This window comes from Ictidomys tridecemlineatus, unplaced genomic scaffold (genome assembly GCF_052094955.1).
Source record: "Ictidomys tridecemlineatus isolate mIctTri1 unplaced genomic scaffold, mIctTri1.hap1 Scaffold_91, whole genome shotgun sequence".
Lineage (NCBI taxonomy): Eukaryota > Metazoa > Chordata > Mammalia > Rodentia > Sciuridae > Ictidomys > Ictidomys tridecemlineatus.
The window spans coordinates 972170-982353 of record NW_027526141.1 but is presented as its reverse complement, the minus strand read 5'-3'; the positions used below and the strand labels follow the sequence as shown (position 1 = coordinate 982353).

The window sequence follows — 10184 nt, the reverse complement described above, 5'->3', positions numbered from 1 at the left end:
AGTTTCTACATTGGGCAGGGGCTCTTGTCCTTGTTCTTACTGATGGGAAACTCAAGCTCAGCCTGTGTCAGCCTGGTCATCCAGTTAGAGCCATCTGAGCAGGTGAGAAATCACAGGTGCCTTTGTATACTCATCAGTGTCCTTACTCATAAGTCTAAAAGCAGTCATCTTTGAAATAAATAAAAAAATGAATCAATGAGATATTTATAATACTAGTAGAATTAACTATAGATTCTGTTCCTTTTTAAATAAGAAGTTCTAGGTTGCTTATGGTGAGTCAGCATGCATAAGTCTGTCTACATGAAAGTAAGGTTGTCACAGAATTTAAAATGTGACTCTTATCTGAAGTTGAGGGTTGGTAACCAGATGTATACTTGAAACACTAGAAGACATTAGCCTAATTCTGGGTAGTCTTGAGAAAACAGATGTGTCTCTTTTTAACTGTCTTTCAAACCTACATACTCACTGATTATCAAAATACAGACAATCTGGGACTTAGAATAATTTGACTTATGTTTTTTATCAGGTTTATGATAATGCAAAAACCATATATATTTGGTAGAAATCATACTTTGAAATTTTAATGTTGTCCTTATCCTTGCCAGGCAGGTTTATGGCAGATGCTCTCTTAGTACTAGGCAGCAGCAGCCAGCTTTGTCTCCTAATCAGCTCTGTGATCAGAATGGGAAACGACCAACACTAACACCCTGTGGTGTTCTGTGAGTTCAGTGGGTTTTTTGGATATAGGCATTTGATAAATTAAATGAGATATTCAGTGCTTTATTATAAAATGGGTTTTATACTATAGGCTAAGCTACGTGTTCTGAGCATGCTTAACTTAGGTGAGGGTAAGTTATAATGTTCTGTAGATAAATTAGGTTTGTTAAACAAATTTTCAACTGTGATATTTTCAACTTATGACGGGTTTATTGGGAGGTAATATCATTATAATTTGATGAATTCCTATAATTTAAGTTATATTTCTCCCCCTTATGCCAGAGAAAGTACCTCAGATGGAGGCTACTTGTTTTGGATGCAACCTCCTCTAATTGTAGAGTATGATATCTTTGAACATTGGGGACAATTTTGAATTTGAGCATTAATGACAATTTAAACTCAACTTGAACCAGGGAAAGTCACTCCATGAATGTTGAATATGGAAGGAATGTCTTGCTTATTGATATGAAAAGCTGGGAGTAAAAATAAATTTTTTCTTTCTTTTTATAAACCAAAAGATTTTGACCACCAGCATGCTGAGGTCCCTTGTTAGCTGAACTGAGGGAACTAATTCAGTCAGTGTTTTGTCTAAATCTTGGTTCATTTAGCATTACAATCTGTATGCAATATTAGCTGGAACTGTTTACAGTTGTTTTCACATGGATACATGCGCGCACACTCATGTGTATATGTATACACACATATTTATATATTTTTGTATACATATGAATATATATATATATATATATATATATATATATATATTGAGCTTTTTTGTTAGCCATCATTATTATAAAACACTTTTTTTTTTCTTTTTGGGAGCGTGATGCTGTAGACTGTGAACCCAGGGCCCTGTACATGCCAAGCAAGTGCTCTGTACTGAGCTACACTTCTATCCAGGTTGAATGGCTTTTTAAGCTTCTACAATGCAATATGTGCTATTTTCTTGCCTTAAACAAAATAAAGGTAAATTTCTTCTGATATTTGATGCTTAAGTTTGATATAGATGAAAAATAAGACTGATTACAATTTTTTTACCACAATTTTTAAGTTAGAAGCATTACATGGAAAGACTACAAGAGATTTTTTTTTTTCCATTTAGAGTTGTTCTCCTAGCTCTAGGGTTACACAGTTTCTTTCTGAACTCTATTTCAGAGTTAATATCATCAAATATTTTAAGCATCTAACCTAAATACTCTTATTCTTGTTTTAGCTCTTCCAACTCTCTAGACCAGGATCTATGAATTTGGGGGGGTCACACTAGAAATATGATCTACATAAGAGTCCTGGCTGACAGTAATGAGATGCATCCCAATTTCAGACAAGTTAAAACATGAAGAATACATTTTGAATATTAAAATATACTTTTCAAGCTTGAAATGTTTATGAGATTCACACCAGTGCAAACAAACAAGCAAAAAAATCCCAAGAGCCAAGGAATAAATGTGTTGAGCAGAAAGCTATCGAAACAAAATATTATCATTAAGATGAAATTTGCAAAGGTCCAATTTGGTTTTAATTCCCTTGATTACTGTATGGCTTACATATAAATTTTTTGAACTGGATATGAAATCCAAGTATAAATGTTCTTCAGTCATTTAGTATATTTAAAAGCCAAGTCACTAAGACAGAGGCTCACAATTGCCTTTCGTTGTATACTAATAAAGGACCCTGTCTGGGATCAGTGGCCTTCATCAGTAGGTGCCCTCCTTTGGCGTGCAGATCTGATTCTGTGTGGGGAGGATGAAGGGTCTTCTTCAGTTTCAGACCCTGAAGGCTCATGATCTCCCTCCTGGGATCCTGTGTCTCCCACTAGTTCCCGTAGAAACTTGAATTTAGATAAAAACAGATGCCACACAAAATACCAACCGCACACCATTAGCAGCAGGACCATCAGCAGCGTGACCACGAACACCAGCAGCGTCAGCAGCCCGACGTTGTGCCACATCTTGGGCGAAGGGTGGTCGCCACAAGGCGGCGGGCAGGCGTGGCGGGGGCAGCGGACAGGCACGAGCGGGCTTCAGCGGCGGGCACCGCGCGGCCAGGCGCCGAGGCGGCATGGGCGGCGTGCGCCCCTCGGCAGCGCCCCCAGGGGGCGGGGAGGCGCGGCGCAGAGGCGGGCACCGCACCGCGGCCGGCCGTCCACCGACCCTCCTTCTCGCCTTTGCGGGCGGGGCGTAGGAGGGAGCTGGGCCTCAGGGCACCGTTTTCCCCTCTTCGCTCCGGGAAGCCCGGGACCGCGACGCCCGAAGACCCCTGTGGCAGCCGGATGCGCTTCCATGGCGGACGCCGAGTGTCTGAGGAGAGGGAGTGAGCACGGAGACACGTAGCGGCCACAAGGCCCAGGTTGTCGCCCGCCCGAGGATCCCAGGGCCCCCAGGGACGCCAGATGTCAACAACTCCCGGCGGCTGCAGCAGCAGCTTCTCCTGTACCATTTCCTTCAAAAGGCTTGGAGCCAGGATCCTACAGGAACTGGACAGAAGTTGATAGAATGTACAACAATGAATGAAAACACGAAACACTGACCCAGCTGAGGGCCTAATTTTTATTTCATCTCCTACCCTTACCTGCTGGTAAAAAGAAGATGATGGAAGGTTTGATCAATGTCTTCACATCAAGATATATTTTCTTTGAAATATTAAACACTGGTGAAATGAGCAGTATATGGCCCAGGACTGAGATGCAGAAAAGAGGTTACAGGGGCAACATGCACAAAAGCCTCTTTCCCAGAAAGAAATAGAAAGGCAAGAGAGTGAGTTCCTGATGGAACAAATGCAGTTCTCATTCTAGGGCTGTCAGGCGGAAGACTGCTGTGCCCCGGTCTGGGACTTCCTGGTACCTGTCACTCCAGTGTGGCATGTCTGCCCTTATGGAACCCCAACAGCAAGTTTCTGCCAAGTTTCACTGCCTCCCCTTTCCGCTATGTGCTCACATTCATCTTTGTTCCGAAGGGAAGACTAATGGGTGGTGTGCTCTCATCTGGGAGACAGAGGGTGGTAAGAGTTTCCAGGAGGACAGAGACAGGCTGATTGGCTCAGCTAATCAGAGCATGGTGTTAATGAGGCTAGGTCATTTCCTGGTCCCCTACCACACCCAACCAGCAGTCTCCTTTCTGAGGTCACAAATTACAGTCTTCACCGGAAAAGGAGGGACCAAGGAAGAGGGTGGGGAAAATTCCATGCAAAAGCATCCTCTCTGCTGAAAAAAAGACTTATGCCATTGGGGGGTTATTGGCATTTTCTCCGCACATCTCATCTCTTGTTCATTTGGGACATGAACACAGAGGAACACTGCACCAGTTAGTTTTGGCTGCATAACAAATCACCTCAAAAAATTGATAGTTGAAATCAACAATGCATGATTCTTTGGATCACCTGAGCTTGCTTATGAATTAGCGATAGAGGGTGGTTGATTTTCATGGTCTGGTGGTCGCCATGCTGGTGGGCAGGTTAATGCAGGACACAGGACTCCTGCCTCTTCTTCTTCAGCAGACTAGACTTCTGCCCATGACTCTAATAGATGAGATCACAAGGAAAAGGAAGAGAGGGAATACTCCCATTTATGCTGGCTTATATTATTGGAATATTTTGGATTATTCCAATAATCCCATGATTGTATTAGATTTATTCTAGAAACAGAAATGATAAAACAGCATTAATACATTTTAAATGAATGGTGGTGATTTTAATGCAGAAACTGTACTGAGTGCTTTACACACATTAGCTCACTGAATCCCATGAAACAGGCAATAAGCAACTGCTCCAAACTCCAGCCAGAAAATGTCAGAATCAGTATTCAAAATCCAAACTTGAACCACCATAATGGACAGTCATCACTCATGCACTCTGGGAATTCCATGCCTATGCCAACAATGCCTCCATGGTTCAAAACTTTACTGGAATTCTGCTTTTAAAGTCCACAGAGTTTGGGCACTACTGAGGGAATTGGTCAGAATAGGCATTGCTTCCTGTGGTTGCTGCACAGAGATCAAATTTGGCCCAGATATATCAGATGACTGAGGTGAGTGATCCAGCTGGATTAGATGGATGACAACCAATGTGTGACAAGAGAAAAAAATGATTCAGTTGTCTAGATGACAATGTGATGTCTGGCTCCTGATCATTTTATGGACGGAATTTGGATTTTTAACTCTAGTTCAACTGCCAATTCTGCTTAGTCTCTCTGAGACATGGGGCTGATTCCTTCCTCCTTCCATGTTTCCATTTTCTCCTCTGCATAACAAGAAGCTTAGATTACATGAATTCCAAGATTCTTCCAGGTCTAGGAATAAATGACTCTGCAAAACACTGTTCCTTATAAGAGATCATTTTCACCTAAAGTAGTGTAATTTCACATCTTCAAAATAAAGGCATGCCTTTGCCACAACTTCCTACTCAGGACATGGGGACAGAGGTTACTGTGTAGCAACAGACCTGATTCCTTGGGAAATAAGTAATTTCAGGGAAGAATAAATATCATAATCTGGCCAGGAACTCAGGCTTGAATACTGTGCATCTTGCCTCTCAACCTCCATGCTTCATAAATTTTTATCATTTATGCATTGACTTTCCTGAGCAGGAAAGAGACCAGATAAAGGAGCATATTAGACCTTCTTATTCCCATGCAGATGTCCGAGGCTTTCTTTGGTCAAATCTGATCTGTATTTCTTCTTGGTTAATACCCCCAGAGTGCTGCAGGCTGCTTTCTGCCTGAATGTAGCATAAATAAAAGTGTGTAATCTTGCAAGGGTGAGCGGAAGTGGAGAGCCAGCAGGGACCCAGACACTGAGGACAAGATGAGCCGTTCCATTTCCCCACTTCACAGACCTTATTCTTGCCCTCCTGCAAAGCCTTAGGAAGGCCTCATGGGGGGAGTTTGAACTCACTCCCACCCAATCCTAATGGCTCTAGCTACTCAAGCGTTCACTAAATAGCTCCTCACAGCCGTTTCGAGTTAGGTGTCTGTTTATGATGTTGGCGTATGTGTGCTTATGTCCTGTGTGCATGCCTTGTCTCCTTGGTTCTCCAGCTACCCAAGGCCCCCAGCAAATCCACCTGGACTCATTCAGAATCCCAAGTGGAGGCAGATCACAAAGCAACTCGATGTTGTAATTCAGGAAGCGTTTACAAAGGTTGTATTTCATAGAGCATGCTCTCTGTCATTCATAAACCCGAAAGAAGACAGAGTTGAAAAAGAGGTGTGCAGAGAATTATGGATGTCTTTGGATTCCAAAACAAATAAATTACTCTCTTTTACCATTGGAGTAAAATTCATTGTAATCTTCTTGAAACAGGTACCTTTTTCCTTTCTAAGTGTCCTTAATGACTAGTTTAAGACTTTTCACTGACTTTTCCATTTATTTGTTCTTTCATTCCTTCAACAAATGTTTATTAAGTTTCTCCATGTACATTGCCCTGTTCCAAGTCCCCAAGGAGATACGATGACATGCTTGCTGCCTCTGAGTGGAGCAGTGTCCCTCCAAGCCAGTGGATTTGGCTAAGTTATAGAGAGAATTTTTTTTCTTGTCTTCAGCTTCTAAGATCAGTCTGAACATGGGGTGAAATCACCAGTGTTTGTGGCAGGGGAGGGACCCTATTCTACACCCAACGCATCATCCTAAATGGTAGGTTTTTGACACAGTCCTATTAAGTATTGAGACGTGACTCTGTCTAGGTTTATGTAATTAGTGCTGCAAAACTCAGATGCTTTGCCTCTCAAAGGTCAATCAGCAAGTTCAGTGAGGTCCTATAAAGGAGTTTAAAAGCACTTACACTCTGGAGGCATGCTCCCCATTCTGTCAAATGGTGATTTCCTAATTTCATCCTCCCCTCTGTATTTATTAGTTGACTTTGTAATGGAAGGAAGAGCTGTTCCTTCTCCTCAGTTTGTCAAGTCAATAGGCTGTTGTTTTATTCAATAGGCCAGAATCATTTACAATCATGATTTATTCTGCTGTCCAAACTGCCTCAGAGTTGCAGGTGGAAGCTCCTTTCTCTCTTCTTTTGACATGTCCCCATCATTCTTTGGGCACTTTCTTCCTTTCAAAAACAAAACAGAATTCCAGGCTCATCTTTCACTTTCCCTCTTCCACTATGGATCCAGCAATTTCTTCAAAGAGCCCCAATTCCTTTTAATAGAAAATGGCATTTTGAATCTAAGATCTGGATGCCAGATGTGCTCATGTGCTCATTGCCATGGCTCCCATTGGTTTTAAGTCTTCTAAGAGAACAGAGCTAGGAAATAGATGTATGTACACACACACACACACACACACACACACACACACATCTCTACACCCGCAGACATTTCTATATTTATAGCCATGTTCATCGATCTCTTTCTATGTAATAATTGCCATGAATTCACACTGAAGTCTCCAGTTTCATAACATCATTGGATTTATTCTATCTTTTCTCTTTACCAAAATATTTTCACAACTGCCTTTTCTGAAAATGAGAACATTATCTATAATATATGTATTTATTTGCTTGATACACACACAGGGTAGTTTCAGAATGTCAAACACACCCATGCTTCTTTGAAAAGCAAGATTTATTCTACAGTGCAATAAATTTTTAGCCTTTCATTCTTTAGCTTGAGGTCACGTAGGCAATGGTGCTTTCTGTAGCAACCATTTAGAGCATGAGCCTCATTTCCTCTCTTGGGGGTCACTTTGAGACATTTGCCTGAAACCTTGCCTTGGTCATCTGAAGTCTCATTCTTCGTGCTCTGTGACTGCCATTGGAGAGAGAACATGTCACCATGGGATTCCGAGAAAACATTCAATGTATGTTTGTTGACTCCCCCTTTTCCTGAAGATAATCCAATAAGTAGATTGTACAAATATCTCCATTTCCACAAACACACTTACATGCTTATGGCAAGAGTGTCATCTCCCAGGGCTATCCATGCTCCCTTGGCCTCCCTACCTCATGTTCAAATAATACCAACAGCTTTCCTCTCTTCCAGAGAAACTCCAATTCATCTTCCTTATGAAGGTTTCCCAACACCCTTCTCTCTAAACACAGAGCGTGTGTCCACAAGTGCAGGGGCCATAGAAGCTCATTTTATATTTGTCAAGTTCTCACATTCTCCATCTTCCACATTTAAAAATATTTTCCTAATTAAATTTATGAGCTAGAAATTGAGAAACATATGGAGTTGAGGGGAGGAAAGAAAGAGTAAAAAAATAGCCCATTCATTCTACTTCTCTCAGCTGGCACTCCTAGTGGGGACACGGGCTGAGCTCAGGTAATGCCGGGCCATAAACCTTCCATAGGAGCCAAATTTAGGTCCAGTATGAAAAGAAAACAAAATCCCTTCTACAAGACAAACTGTTCACTTTGGAAATGGGAGTTTCTTTTCAAGGTCCTGTATTAATCCTTCATACTTGATCATTTCCATGGGGCAAAAATCAGTGCTCCTCTTGGAAGCTTCTGAATGGGGCAATGCAGAAAAATTTTCAGACCTTTTATTTCCCTCAATAGAGACCCGTTTCTCCTGGGGGCTCTGCTTTCTCCTTTCTGGACAGAATCCACTTTGCCATATCTTGACTAGAAGGAGAGAAGGTATGAAGTGTGGGGTCGGGTGGGGGGGGCAACTCCAGGTGCTAGAAGCTTTGCACAATGAGTTCTATTCTCTGCTGTTTACAATCTTTCTTAAAGTTCTTAAGGTTGGCTCACAAAAACTCCATCTCCTAGTGCAGGTTAGCCCTCCAGACTAGGCTACCTAAAAATTTACATGGATACTTTCCTGGCATATGTAAGTCCAACACACTACAAATGAAAGAACAAGATGAACCTTCCCTGACTCACATGAGTATTATATGTTGGTTACTTTCATTGTTGTATCTCTACCTATATACCTGTGTGTATGTGTGCATGTGCTTGCGCGCACATCATGCACACACACACATGTATTATAGAAAGAGCAGCTTTGTTGTATTCTCAGTTTTAAGATGGAAAGTTTGCAACCCAGGAAAACCTCAGTCCTAAGCAAATTGGCGAAGTCACCCAACTTCTTCAAATAACAAATACTAATTAGATCACACATATATTTATGTCCCACACTAAATTGCTCTGAAACCACATCTTCCTCACCAGTTGGAATTTCAGGCTTTCTCCAGTGTTCTGTTGACTTTCTATTCCTGAGAACATGCTAAGGCTGTGGATTCATTCTGCCCCATCTACTCTAAGCAGGGAAGGAGCCAGATGCTCCCTTGGAGACAAGATTGAAACAGACCTCGCATCAGGTAGTCAGGCAATCTGCCAGGGTTTTCCAGATCTGCTATGTCAAACGATGGTGAACTGAGATGACAGAATCAGAGGTCCTTCTCACAGCTCTTGTGCAATGGGCTGAAAAATGCTTCTCTGTTTCACATCACTGCTTGAATGCCAAAGCATGACAGTATTTATATTGAAATAACTGTAACCCTTCACTCACAGGACACATGTGCCTATTTGGATCTGGGCAAGGTCCCACTCAGGTGCCATGTTGTGTTTGCGTTTGTATTTTTTTCTTATAATTCAACCCTGCTGTAAGCTTAGTTTACAAGGCCAGATTGTTCCTTCCCTTGGAGTGAGTTCCGTCTCAGAAGCCTCATTCTGCTGTTTTGTGATTTATCTTCAGTCTAGGGCACCATTAGACATAGGGTTGACAATATCCTTGCCCCCATATCTTTATACATCTGTGGGTAAGTGATACAAAGAGAAAGCAGAATGTCCTAGCCATCTGCCAGAAACACCTGGAGTTTTTATCACAGAGAATGGGGAAGGAGTTGAGGTGGCCTCTGCCATAGAACCTGTGCTGCAGGCCTTAAGACCAGCCAAAATATCATGTTGCCAGGCATTTTATTACATACAAATATCATCAGTCTTGGCTGTTATGAAAAATGGCCATTGAGTGAATAGCTTTGAAACTAACATATTTCTCCCAGTTCTGGGGAAGTCCGAGATCGAGGTGTTAGTACATGCAATGTCTCATGAGGGGGGCCTACTTCCAGCTTAGCCAATGTCTACATTCTCAACACATCCTTGCAGAGAAAAGAAGTAAGATCCCTCATATCTCTTCATATAGGAGAACAAATGCCATCACATTGATTCTACCTTCATGACCTAATTACCCTCCAAAGACCCCCATCTCCAAATACCATCACACTTGTGATAAAGGTGAATTTGGGGAAGGACATAGACATTCAGTCCATAGCAACCATTCTGACTATGTGGGACTGTGTAGGGATGCATGCTTTATTTAGCTGCAAGTGTGTCCTATACAAAGTTTCTCTTCTATATCATCATCAAATTCTCTCTTCTCGCTTATTCTTTTCTGCCCAGACACCATAAACTTAACTGGTTGAAACTATTTGCTAACGGAAACATACACTATATACCATGGACTTACTATGGTCCTGTGATATTTGGATAATTCCCATAATGCTGGCCAACTAACCCTCATTGTTCTCATTATT

The 10184-nt window shown here is 41.8% G+C and overlaps 1 pseudogene; it reads right to left on the bottom strand.

Annotated features, from left to right (window-relative positions):
• Positions 1 to 2238: 2238 nt before the first annotated feature.
• Positions 2239 to 2665, bottom strand: LOC144374852 (small integral membrane protein 13 pseudogene; annotated as a pseudogene).
• Between the last annotated feature and the right edge of the window lie 7519 nt (positions 2666 to 10184).